The sequence below is a fragment of the Neopsephotus bourkii genome, unplaced genomic scaffold (genome assembly GCF_033783945.1).
Source record: "Neopsephotus bourkii isolate Nb327-2 ecotype Australia unplaced genomic scaffold, CSIRO-AGI_Nbou_v1 NB_908, whole genome shotgun sequence".
Lineage (NCBI taxonomy): Eukaryota > Metazoa > Chordata > Aves > Psittaciformes > Psittacidae > Neopsephotus > Neopsephotus bourkii.
Genome location: NW_026901402.1, coordinates 2415757 through 2428565, shown reverse-complemented (window position 1 = coordinate 2428565; position 12809 = coordinate 2415757). Strand labels below are relative to the sequence as shown.

General features: G+C 39.6%; 1 protein-coding gene across 23 annotated transcripts in view; it reads left to right on the top strand.

Annotated features, from left to right (window-relative positions):
• MYT1L (myelin transcription factor 1 like) overlaps positions 1–12809 on the top strand; it is a 315455-nt gene that overhangs the window by 292152 nt on the left and 10494 nt on the right. The window lies entirely within an intron of this gene.

Below are 12809 nucleotides of genomic sequence, written 5' to 3'. Positions count from 1 at the left end.
GCTTTGCTAGAAATAGATACTGTTTAAAATACCTGCATCATCAAACTCAGTTCCTGAAGGGAAGTTTTCACAAATGCTGCCTATGGTCAAACCTTCTGGTGTTCAAGACTGCAGCTCGGACCTTTGTCCATAGAACATCATCTCACCCCAGGGTTATCTGGGGTGGGTGTTCAGAGGCAGAGTGACAAAGGAGCAGTAGCTCTATAATCCAGCTGCTTTGCATCTGCAAGCATGTTGTAGTGGCTGCAAATTTGCTCCTAAATTATTGTAGAGCTTTCAGTTTTCGTTTGCCTGAAGTCACATCCTCTCTTAGCATCAGCATTTCTCAGCTTCAGCATTAAAAAAAATGAAATTACTTAGCAATAGTTCAGTGAATGAGTCTTTAAGACATTAGCTCTATGGTTACGAAGGGCATGAGAAAGCCTCAGATCATTCTGATTTTATGTTTCGTATATAGGCTTGCAAACTCTGTTATTTAAGTAAAATCAGTCCTGCACTCTTGGACCTGAAATAACCTTTGTGTTGACAGAGCATCATATGAGGCCTATAGATAAGACAGCAGGACTTATATTATATATAACTAATTTGAGATGCTAAATGCCAGCTACTCCTTTCAGTTCATAGAGAAATAAAAGTGCCCAGAATTTAGATGGAGGCAATCAGTTCCTAGGAGGTGTCAGCTATTCAGCAAGATAGGAAGCTTGCATGAAATAAAACAGAATTTAAAAATAAATAAAAATCTGCTATTTGCAAATAAATGCCAAGAGAAAAACTTAGAAGCTTTATTAAACAACTGAAAATATACTGTAAAGTTATACTTGTACCCATTAACCCTTGTGTTTTCCATGTTTTCCTGAGCTGCCTTTTCTCAAGACTGAACAAAGAAAGTTCTCTCAGCCTTTTATCATATGGCAGGCATCCAGTCCTTTGATCAACTTTGTAGCCCTTTCAGGACCCTGTCCAGTCTGTTCACATCTTCTTTGTATAGTGGGGAGCAAAACTGAACACAGCATTCCAGGTGTGGTCTGACAAGTGCCTAGTAGTGACTTCTGTATCTGTTCTGGTGATGCCCTGGTTAATGTAACCCAGCATCCTGTTGTCTTGCTTTGCCACAGCAGCGCGCTGTTCATTCATGCAGAGCTTGTTGTCCTTCAGGACCCCTAGGGAGCTTTCCACAGAGCTGCTTCCCAGACAGGTAGATCTCAGTCTGTGCTGCACTCCTGGATTATGTTTTTGCAGGTGCAAGGCTTGTCTTTCTTGTGCAAGACTCGTTTTTGCTGTGCAAGACTTGCTTTTGTTGTGCAACACTTGTCTTTGTTGAACTTCCTAAGTTTCTTGTTGGCCCACTCTTCCTTCCAAGTTATCCTGCAAGGTGAATCTCCCTTCCAAAGTGTCTGCTTCTCCACACGGTTTGGTATCATCAACAAACTTCATCAGAGAACACTTTATCCCATCTTCCAGATCATTTATGAAGATGCTAAACAGCACTGGGCCCAATATTGGTCCCTGGAGGACCCCACCAGTAACAGGTCACTGTCTCACCCACTGCATAGACCACTACTCAAGATCATAATGCATCACTTTCTCTAAGACAAGGCTGTGGGAAAACATATTGAAAGTCTTAAGGAAATCCAAGTAGACAATGTCCACTGCTTGCCCCACATCAACTGAGTAGGTTACTTTGTCATAGAAAATGATCAGGTTTCCTGAGCACGATTTGCTCCTTGTGAATCCATGCTGACTTTTCCCAGTCATGTGCTTTATTTGGCTTTGAGCTTGCCCCCCAGGAGGATTACCTTCATAATCTTCCCAGACTGATGTGCCTGCAATTTCCTGGATCCTCCTTTCAGCCCTTGTGGATGGGAGTGACACTTGCCTTCTTCCAGTCTCCTGGGACCTCCCCCACTCTCCACAGTCCTCAAGGATTATGGGAAGCAGCCCCGCAAACATCAGCCAGGTCTTTCAACACCTCTGGGTGGTTATTGTTGGGGACCATCAGTTTGTAGGGGTCACACTGCTGTAACAGTTCACATATCAACTCTTCAGTTGTAACTGAACATATCAACTCTTTCTTCACTGGTGGTGGGCCTGTGTCTGCATCAACCTGGCAATGACGTTGTTCTCAACAGGTATTTGTCTGCTTTTCATCTCTGGTACACTTCTCTTTTGGTTTTGAGCAGATGCAGAAGTTTGCAGTTAAGGCAAATTGCAAGCATCCTTTAAAATGCAAAGAATCTAAATTGCCAGATGAATTCTCAGGATGCTCTAAACTTCCAAAATACCATGTGTATGAGGACTTTGTGTCCAGCAATTATACACGTAGGGAGTCAAAGATTATAAAGCACTTTTGAAAGGTGTTCCTATGCTATACTGAGGATAACGTTGAAAATGGAAAAAACTTTGCAGAGATGAAATTTTTCTTGTTCTTCCATTTATTTATTTATAAAACATAAATACTGCCAAACTTCATATTTTTAAGAAACTTTTAATATGCAACTCATTGAATTATTTGATTGCATTTATTTCCGGCCAGGTCTACTGTCAAGTCTTGTCCTTTATTTGCTGCTACAGTAAGTTGACAGAGAGACATATTTCAGTCAAAAGTAATTCACTCCTAATTCTCATCGTTTCACGTTTTCCTGGGTAGGTTTTTTAAAGTTGTAGGGAGTGTTTGTTTAGTTTTAATCTTCATGTTCCCACGCTGTCATTGATTCATTTTGCTGTTTGCTACCTCTTATTTTTTTTCTTACAAGCTCTATGTTGCAGTTCAGCAGGAAAAAGTCATACAATGTTAAGAGTATAGCAGAACTAACCAAACTCACTGCATTTAACAGTAATTACCGCTGACAATGACAAAGTGTCATTATGGTGGCATTATTGAAAGATGACAGACATGCAAGTGTGCTGACATTTCCAAGAAAGCAAAGAGAGAATGTAATAATAATATACATAGAGAAGACAAGTATTAAACTAAGATCTGTGAAGTGGATCCTGCAGTACAAAGGAATTTTGTACTTTAGGAATTTTATGTTGACCCATAAGTTCAAGGGAAAAGAGCCTTTATGAGTGGCTTTTCAACACCTTCCTCTTTCCATTCTTCACCTCTCCTACTGCATTTGTGCTGTCCCTTTTCCCTTCCTGTTCCTGTGACTCCTGTTTAGTCTTGCCTCTTACTTCTCCACTTCTCAGTCCTCAGCATTTGAGAGAGCTGGCCCTCAAGTCTTCTCCCAAGTCTTGGCAGAACAGGACAGGTGATCTCACTGGTGATGCTTACAGAAAGCAGCCTTCTGCTCCTGGCTCTGCAGCCCTGAATGGGGCTGATGGCAGAGAAGGTGCTCCCAGTTGTCATATGCACAAAGCACGTGGAGGGTCTGGCAGCTAAACACTAACATCTGAGCATGTCCAAGTCTGTCAGAGGCATATAATTCTAACAAACCCACATTTGTTTTTGTGAAGACAGCAGAATGAATCTCTAAACTCAGAGCAATATCACATGAAATGTAAGATCTTGCTCCAATTCACGGACAATTGGAGATACTCAGTGAACTATTTGGGCTTTTGTTTTCCTCCTATGTATGAAGTATGAAGAAAACAAGATACATGGACAAAACAATGATAAACAAATATATTCAAAGAAATTGATATTTTTTTTTCTTGTGATGTTTGGAAAAAAACTAGCCTGGCCAGACACCTACTGTGGAAGATTTCAGTCAGTTCAGTTAAAATTTGGTAAAGGGCAGAATTGACTAAATGCAGAACCTGGTGGTTGAAACAGACCCTTTGACTGTGGGTAGCTCTGCCAGCTTTTTTCATTGCAAGCTGGAAGAAAGATGGAATAGCATTTTAATCAGATGTATAGCCTGTTAAACTGGAAGGCTCCTAACAGAGAGCTAATCTAAAAAGACTTAAGGGATTTACCTTGGGAAAGTCACTGAGAAAATAATATGAAATTCATATTAGGAAAAGCAGACTGCATCATTAAAGAAAAATAGTTTTGCCAGGCAGACCTGACAGATAACAGCAGATAGAAACTTGCACAGGTGCTTGCAATGTGACATCTTGATTTCAGGCACTTAGCAGAAGCTGTCTGGTTATAAGTCTGATTGTCCTCATTACAGACTTAGCCCATAAAAATGCAGAGAAGACTGGGTGGCTTTTTAGATTTCAGGTGGGATGAATTTTCTTCTTGAAATACCTTTTCCTATCTGCTGTCTAAACAAGTGCCTAGGCAAACTGTGCTTCATTTTAAGTACTTAAGTGGACTGGCCTTGGTCACTAAACAGATCACTTGAAATTCTGAGCTGCCTAAGAGACTAACCAGAGGTATGCACCTAGAAATATACCTTACTAATTTATATACAGGGAAGACTCAGCCTGTTTTCTCCCTCACAGTACATACCGTATTTGACTGACCAGTAAATCCAGTGATCTTCAGGTCATCTACCCTGTTGTGTGCAGTCACAGGAGAGGCGTCGGTAAATTTTGCAGTGGCCAGCCCCCAGCTCCTGGGGCACACAGTGGTGCCCCATTGAGTGCACACTCCTTTGCTGTAATTTAATGCTACGGTCACCTATACATTGTGTAATGTGCTGCAATGCTTCCTCACTCACCTAAGACTAAATAAGAGATTTTAGTCAAGAGACAAATCTCTTCCCCTGTTTAGAGATGATACAGGTCAGAGCTCATTAGCACATGTGAGAGGCCCACCCACAGAGCTTCTTTGCTGACTAAGTAACTTGAACAACATTTGCCACAGGACTACTGTGCCCAGCTGAAGGGAACTTTAGCAGTGCTTAACTGTGCCAGCATCTCAAGATTCATTAATCCTTTTTCTGGTGTGTATTTATGCCCCATGGGGATTCCTTTAAAATTGAGTCTGCTCTCAGAGCCTTATCTCTCAGCATGGCCATGTTTACAGTTCTCCATAATTTCTGTGTTTGTTTTTCTTACCTGAAGCTTGTTTTGTTCTTTTGTTATGAGGGATGGGCATAATTGAGCTATAACACTATTTTACCTTTTAAATTTTCAATTAAAGCCAAATACCCTCTTGTCTTCTGGGTATCATGGCCATTCACTCTATATCATTGTCCATTTGGTGCCTTAATAACCAGATTTTAATGCTAGTTTAATCTTCTAAAATAAGAAAGGTTTTTTTTTTTTTTTCTAAAAGTCTTTTTTGAAACAATTATCAGATATTAAAATAATTTTGAAAAGCTTACATTTTGGTTTAATCGTAATGGCTCTATTTCTTTAATGGACACCTGGGGAGTGTTTTAATTTTTCTTAGTTCTGGAACCAATGCAAAGATTTATTTAAACTCAGCAAAATCTCAGATACCTTTCTCATCAGCTTTGGAAAGCAACTTGGATTAGGAGCTGCCACTTTCCACGTTACATCAAGCTTTCAGTCTTCCTAACTTAGGTTTCCCTCCTGATTGAAAATTTAAGTGAAAGATCTTCATCACCAGTAATCAGGTGTATTGTAAAAAAAGTTTTTAGCCATAGAACAAGACCTAAAAAGGGCCACATTAATCAGAGTTATTCTTAAATTGAGGTGAACAGATTATTTTTTCCCAACACCGCACAAAGGCAGTCAGGGTTGTGTGGCCAGTGGGGAGGAGAGGAGATTCTTCTGTGAGTGGCAGCAATCTCGGTGCAAACAAAACTGGCTTGTTTGCAAAACCTCTCTCCTTTAACTCACAGCTCAGTAAGAAGCTGGGGAAAAGCCAGTCACCCTTGAATGCAAATAAAACTGAGTGCTGGGATATGGAGGGTTCCTTTTATCTCTTCTGGAGTTGTGCATAGAGTATTTCATACTTTAAGGTGTGTAGCAGAATTTACTCTTGGGAATAAGGAAATCTCTAAAGCTGATACCCTTCAACACAGAAAAAGTAAATGATTCGTGGATTTAATATTAAACCAAGGAAAGGGCTACTTTGATCACTGAGTTCGATCTCTTAACTTGAACTTCAAACATTACTAAATAGCTCGGGAGCTTAGTCACAAAAGCAAAGGTTTATCTATTAACAAAATAAAACAGTAGTTTTCACTGTATCTGTGATCTGTATTTCCCTGAATTTCAAAAGTTTTACATCTGGGATGTGTTCTGAGTCTGCCTCTAGTTATAAAAGGTCCCTTGAATATGAGTTGCTCCTTCCTCTAGTTTATGGGAAATGTTATTTTTAATAAACTGGAAAAGTGTTTCATTTTATTAACTTTTTGAAAAATCACTGTGGTAGTGAACCTAGAAACATTTTACAGTTTTCATGAAGTTAGCCCTCAGGATGATTTTTGTTCACTCCAGGTTGAGGCTCTGGTTTCTTTACACCCCGTTCTTTCTTTCATTTAAACTTCAGTGCTTCACATACCAAATATAAAAGTTGCATTTCATTCAATATTTGTCCTCTCCTTTCTCACTTCTCTACTTCTCTGCTTGGAAAATGTTTTCTTCACTTGACAAAACAAGTACAATTCCTCCAGCTTCAAGAGGGACCAGACTGCATCTGTCTGCTAAGGCAAAAAATGTATTTAACAATCACAGCTAGAACCCAGATAACTAAAATCAGTTACCCAGACAATTGTTTCACTTGATCAATGATTCTCCACTCTGGTGGCTGCTCTTGTTTGCAACTGTGAAGACAGTCCAATTATATTCTGGAAGCAGTTCGGGATTTTAGCCCACATTTATTTGTTTTTAAATGAAATTTCTTGGTAAATGTGCATTAAACACTAGCTAGATATCCCTTTCATATTTTTTCCCCACTAATTTTCCTTTTATTTTGGGACCAATTTCACCTTATTTTCCAAATCCACTGAATATGTGGCAAGGCGTATGTTGCAGTAATGTAACCACAGTCCTAAACAAGAAAGAAAATTCATTCTTTATGTTGTGTTCAACTCTAAACAGATGCAATCACCATATACTTTTATCTTGATTTGTGCATATATAATCTTTCTGCATACCTTCCAGATGACTGGGTTTCTGTTAGTCACTGCTCTTCAGGGAAGTTGAGTAAGATGTAAGTGTACATATGGGTGTTCATTTTTTCATAGAGTTTATACAGGTACTAGCACTTAAGCTCTGCATGCCTCCATTTACAAAGTCTAACTGTAAAAAAAGCCTGATTAATGCAGGTTGAACTTCATGGCATAAAACCTAGTCAGTCACCCTTTCTACCTGTCAGTCCTACAGGTGCATAGCGTGTAGAAATATCTGCTGCACGGTCAGTGCCATGCCATGCAAAGCAAAGCTGCATGACAGGTCCCAGCCATTCATTGCTCCATTTAGCATCCATGCCCAACAAAAGCATGTTTCCAATACAGATGATGTGTTGTGATATTTTACCAACCAGCAAAAAATTGAAACCTCAAATTTCAGCACATTCCTTACAGGAGGTTTGCACAATCTGACCCTAGATCACTTTAATCTAACAGTTTAACTCATTCTTCATAGTATTTTGTAAATTATAGCAAAGGTTGGCTTTCAAGGATGATGTACCAGATCAGAATTTTATTTCTCAAATTACAGATTAAGCCCCCAGTAGAAACTGAGAGCCAAGACACATTAAATCTCAAAAAGATGTTAACGATCAGCTGGCTGTTGATACCTTGTCTCTGTGGCAGCAGGAGCTCATAGCTCCTGATGATTCAGGAACTCAAAGGGAACCACGAGTTGCGTATTGGTGCTTCTCACAACCCCACCAAGATGCTGTAGCTTCAAACCCTGTGGCATTCAAAACCTGACAGAGACAAATGGTGGCTTAGTACTTTTATCCTGTATTACAGCAGTACCCTCAGCAGTGTAGAAAGCCTTATTCAGTTTTTATTATGGAAAGAATACTCAACTATGTTTATATCTTCTTTTGCATGATTTCTCGTGTGTATAAGAATAATGGCAGTAGCAACTGAGATAACTGTGATTAATTTTGTTAGTTCTTTGCTAGAATGAAGAAGTTGCAGAATTCCATGTTTCTGTAAAAGTAAGTGTAAGGTTTGTTAAAATATAAAAAATCAGCCAAAGCAAGATTACACACTAATTCCACTTATAACAGAAAGCTTATGACAGACATCAACTATAAAGGCTTTAAACTTGATAGGACTATAACTATTATCCTTATCAAAAGTACTAGCTAGCATGTTTCACTTGGTCTTTTTTGGGTTTTGAGAAATTTGTAAAGCATATTTTGCTTACTTCTTAAAGCATTGAAATGGCTTTCTTTTGTGTTTTTTGTTTGCCAGTCATAGGAAGACAAATATATTCTCAAGATATTTGAGACAAATAAAATCATACCTACTCCTTTTTGTCTTCTGTCTCCTAGCTCCCTGTCTTCTAGAAGACTCAAGTCACTTTCAGCCTTACTGGTATCTCAATTTAAGCTTTTTGGTTAACTTTACAGCTCCATGAGGTTCAGCCTTTGTCCAACGTAGCCCTGATTTTCATCTTACCTTCCTATATGCCCTCTTTTGGTTGCTCTTGGCTTAGAAAAAACAGTTACCTTCAGGAGAAGTAAGGTAGTCAAGGAATTTCCATGCAGATTAGAGCTTATCCAAAACCTCCTAATTTACTTTTTAAATTATTTAAGGTATTTTTAAATAATTAAGAACAGAGCTGGGCAAAAGGGATACATATTGATATCTTTGTTTTATCCATTTCTGAAGAATTTAGCTAAGTTAAATAAACTGTGGTAGAACTCAATCCTCTAATTTAATATCTGCTTCATTGAAATTATAAGTGTCTGGTTCAGCAAAGTCAGCATTACAATACAATATAAAATTGAGAGACACATTTGCTGGTAAAGATCTACAGAGGACGTTGATGGCATGGTATGGCTTTGGCATCTTTCCCTGTGTGGAAGTTAGTACCTCAGGGAGTTTTGAATGCTCTCTTAAATTGCATAATGCCACAGGAAAAGTTAAGACCTTCTGTTCATTCATAACCTCCTCTAGCAAGGGATGCATAACAATATAATGTAGTCATAGTGATATCTAATGCATATGTTAAAGCCATGAGGGTCAGGAAAGCAGTGAGAGGAAGCTTGTGATGTGAGCATGCAGTTGTATGGAAAGGAAGCCCTTTTGGCGGAAGTCCTCCTCTGCCTGTGCATGTTGTATTAGATTACCAGTGGGAAGAACAAAACTAACCTGGTTACACGATGTGGAAGCCTTCCACATCCTCACTAGTAGATCCCAAAATAGGCAGCCCTTTGCCTTTCCCCTCACTAACTCATGACTCATCTGGTTGCCTCTGGAAGAAGGTAGATAATCCATGCAGAAAAAATCTCCAACCATTCCTGCAGCAAGAGCAAAGCACAGGACCCAGATCTTCTGTTTCTAGTTTAGGCAGAGGACATCTGCTACCAGTATGACCGAACTTCAGCAGAGATATAAGTGATGTATAAGTGCCTACCCTTCAAATAGGTATCTTTCTGGTGGAACTAGGGTGGGCCAGAGGCAGTTGCTGTTAGGCAGAGTGTGGCCACCCTATTTTGTAGAGTACTGAGAATATAGGACACCTTCCCTGGAGCCTCAGGGCAAGAGTGTGATTGGTGCATGCTGAATATACTAGTAGAGAGGCAGCCTTTCAGACAAGCTTTGAAGGTATCTACAAGTTTAGGCAGTCCTGAAAACTGGATGTACATAAATAACCATGGCCTGGGAGTAAGACTGAGTTTTTGATACCAAAATTTGGATGTAGGCACAGTGAATCCTACACTAGATTTCTTATGCTTGTGAACATACTTCTTTTTTTGTTTGTTTTATTATAGAATGGTAGAATAGTTAGGGTTGGAAAAGACCTTAAGATCATCTAGTTCCAAACCCCCTGCCATGGACAGGGACTGCCATGGCAGGGTCACACAAGGCCTCATCCAACCTGGCATTAAACACCGCCAGGGATAGAGCATTCACAACTTTACTGGGCAACCTATTCCAGTGCATCACCACCCTTACAGTAAAGAACTTCCTCCTTATATCCAATCTAAACTTCCACTGTTTAAGTTTAAACCCATTACCCCTTGTCCTATCACTACAGTCCCTAATGAAGAGTCCCTCCCAATCCCTATAAACCCTCTTCAGATACTGGAAGGCTCCTCTGAGGTCTCCATGCAGCCTTCTCTTCTCCAGGATCAAAAGCCCCAGCTTTCACAGCCTGTCTTCATGCAGGAGGTACTCCAGTCCCCTGATCATCTTCATGGCCCTTCTCTGGACTTGTTCCAACAGTTCCATGTCCTTTTTATGTTGAGGACACCAGAACTGCACACAATACTCCAAGTGAGGTCTCATGAGAGCAGAGTAGAGGGGCAGGATCACCTCCTTCGACCTGCTGGTCACACTCCTTTTGATGCAGCCCAGGATACGGTTGGCTTTCTGGGCTGCAAGCGCACACTGAAGCTGGCTCATGTTAAGTTTCTCATTGACCAGCACCCCCAAGGCCTTTTCCACAGGGCTGCTCTGAATCTCTTCTCTGCCCAACCTGTAGCTGTGTCTGGGATTGCTCCAACCCAGGTGTGGGACCTTGCACTTGTCATGGTTAAACTTCATGAGGTTGGCATCATCCCACTTCACAAGCCTGTCAAGGTCCCTCTGGATGGCATTCCTTCCCTCCAGCGTATCAACCAAACCACACAGCTTGGTGTCATCAGCAAACTTGCTGAGGGCGCACTGAATCCCACTGTCCATGTCGCCAACAAAGATGTTGAACAAGACTGGTCTCAACACCGATCCCTGAGGGACACCACTCATTACTTGTCTCCAGCTGGGCATCAAGCCATTGACCACAACTCTTTGTGTACCGCCAATCAGCCAGTTCTTTATCCACTGAGTGGTCCATCCATCAAATTGATGTCTCTCCAGTTTAGAGACAAGGATATTGTGTGAGACAGTGTAGAACGCTTTACACAAGCCCATGTAGATGACGTCAACTGCTCTACCCCTTTCCATCAGATCCATAGCCCCATCATAGAAAGCCACCAAATTGGTCAGGCAGGATTTCCCCTTAGTGAAGCCATGCTGGCTGGCACCAAGCACCTTGGTGATTTTCATGTGCCTTAGCATGCCTTACAGGAGAATCTGCTCCAAGATTTTGCCAGGCACAGAGTTGAGACTGACTGGTCTGTAATTCCCTGGGTCATCCATTTTCCCCTTCTTGAAAATGGGGGTTATATTTGCCTTTTTCCAGTCATTGGGAACTTCACCTGACTGCCATGATTTTTCAAATATGTTGGACAGTGGCTTAGCAACTTCATTCTCCAGCTATTCTTTTTATTCTTTTGTACTTTCAAGTGCACAGTTCTGTCGTCTGTTTAGAGTTTAAATGCCATACTTATAGGCTCTTTGAGAGATAATTTTATTTTGAGGAATTCTGTAAGTTGTCATCAGTCAAAACTTTAAGAGAGTGAAGGACTGCAGACCAAGATGAGAGTAAACTATCACAGCCCAATTCTCGGTGATGCTAACTTCTGAAAAAGAGAGGCCAAAATATGAGGGAATTCATTAAATCAATTAAAATAATACAAAAATTAAGTCAATTAAATTATGCAGAAACTTTGCATATATTGCATATCTTCCATTTCTTTCCCTGTGCAAAAGATTTTTTTTACCCTAATGATGATCCACTCCTCCTTAATCTTCCTCAAGGCTCCTTTTGACACTTCAGGAAAAGAGTTTTTTAACATTACACAGCGAGTCCATAGCAGAGCTTGGAGCAGTAACCTGATATCCTACCACGTAGGTTACAGTGAAAAGCTACTAGATCATGCAATTTAGAGCCATAGAATCATAGAATAGTTAGGGTTGGAAAGAACCTTAAGATCATCTAGTTCCAACCCCCACTGGTATTGTTTCATTATATGTCTTCTCAGTAACAGAGCTGTGTAAAATATTGAAAATTAATTCATTTGCTGAGAAAAGGAAAGGGTTTTTCAAGTTTTTTTTTTCTGGGAAGAGTTTCATCTTTTGGATAGCTGCACTTATAATAGTAGCCCAGGTTTTTCAGAGAGACATTTTTAATAATTAAACATTATAGTTTTTAAACAAAGGTACTACATTTCCAAGCAACTTTTTCCACATTACAAAGATTATTTTATTATTAGCTTTGAACTTTATTTGCACAATTAAAAGTGGTAAAAAAGTCTGCCTTTGGATCTGAAGAGGAAACATAAATGCAATGAGAAGTGCATGACAATCAGCTTCAGTGGCTATAAACCTTAAATACTGAAGCAATAGGAAATATTTTTAGCAAGTTTTTTTGCAGTAAAATTTCTTTCACTGCAAAAGCTTGCTCAGAATAAGACTATAATTTTCCATCATTAAATTTATTGAATATGTATTTTCTCTTACCTGTAATAGTGCAACTACAGTAATGTCGAAATTTTGAAAAAGAGGATAGTTTGGTTATTACAATTATTTATAAAATAGCCCAGTTATCAGTATTTTTATTATTTATTATTTTCACAATGTAATCTGCTAAGCCTGCATTTGTTATCAAACTGGTTTTATGATGCAATTAAAAAGCTTAATATTTTGGCAACTCTTGAGATGAGATAACTGGGTCTACATCGATGAGTGTAACAAATATACATTATAAGAGAGATATATCCCTCATCAAGGCAAGGTCATTTTTATAGCAATGACTTTTCTTGGACTTCAACGAAAACCAACACATAGTTACAGCCTTTTTAAGAAATAATTTAGAAAAGGGCAATTTGGCCAGGTCAATAGGTGGTATTTACAAAGAGCAGCTTAAGAGTTAGTCATTTGGATGTGGAAGATAGCTCATACCCCCTTCTCTCAGCATTCAGTTCCAACATTTGA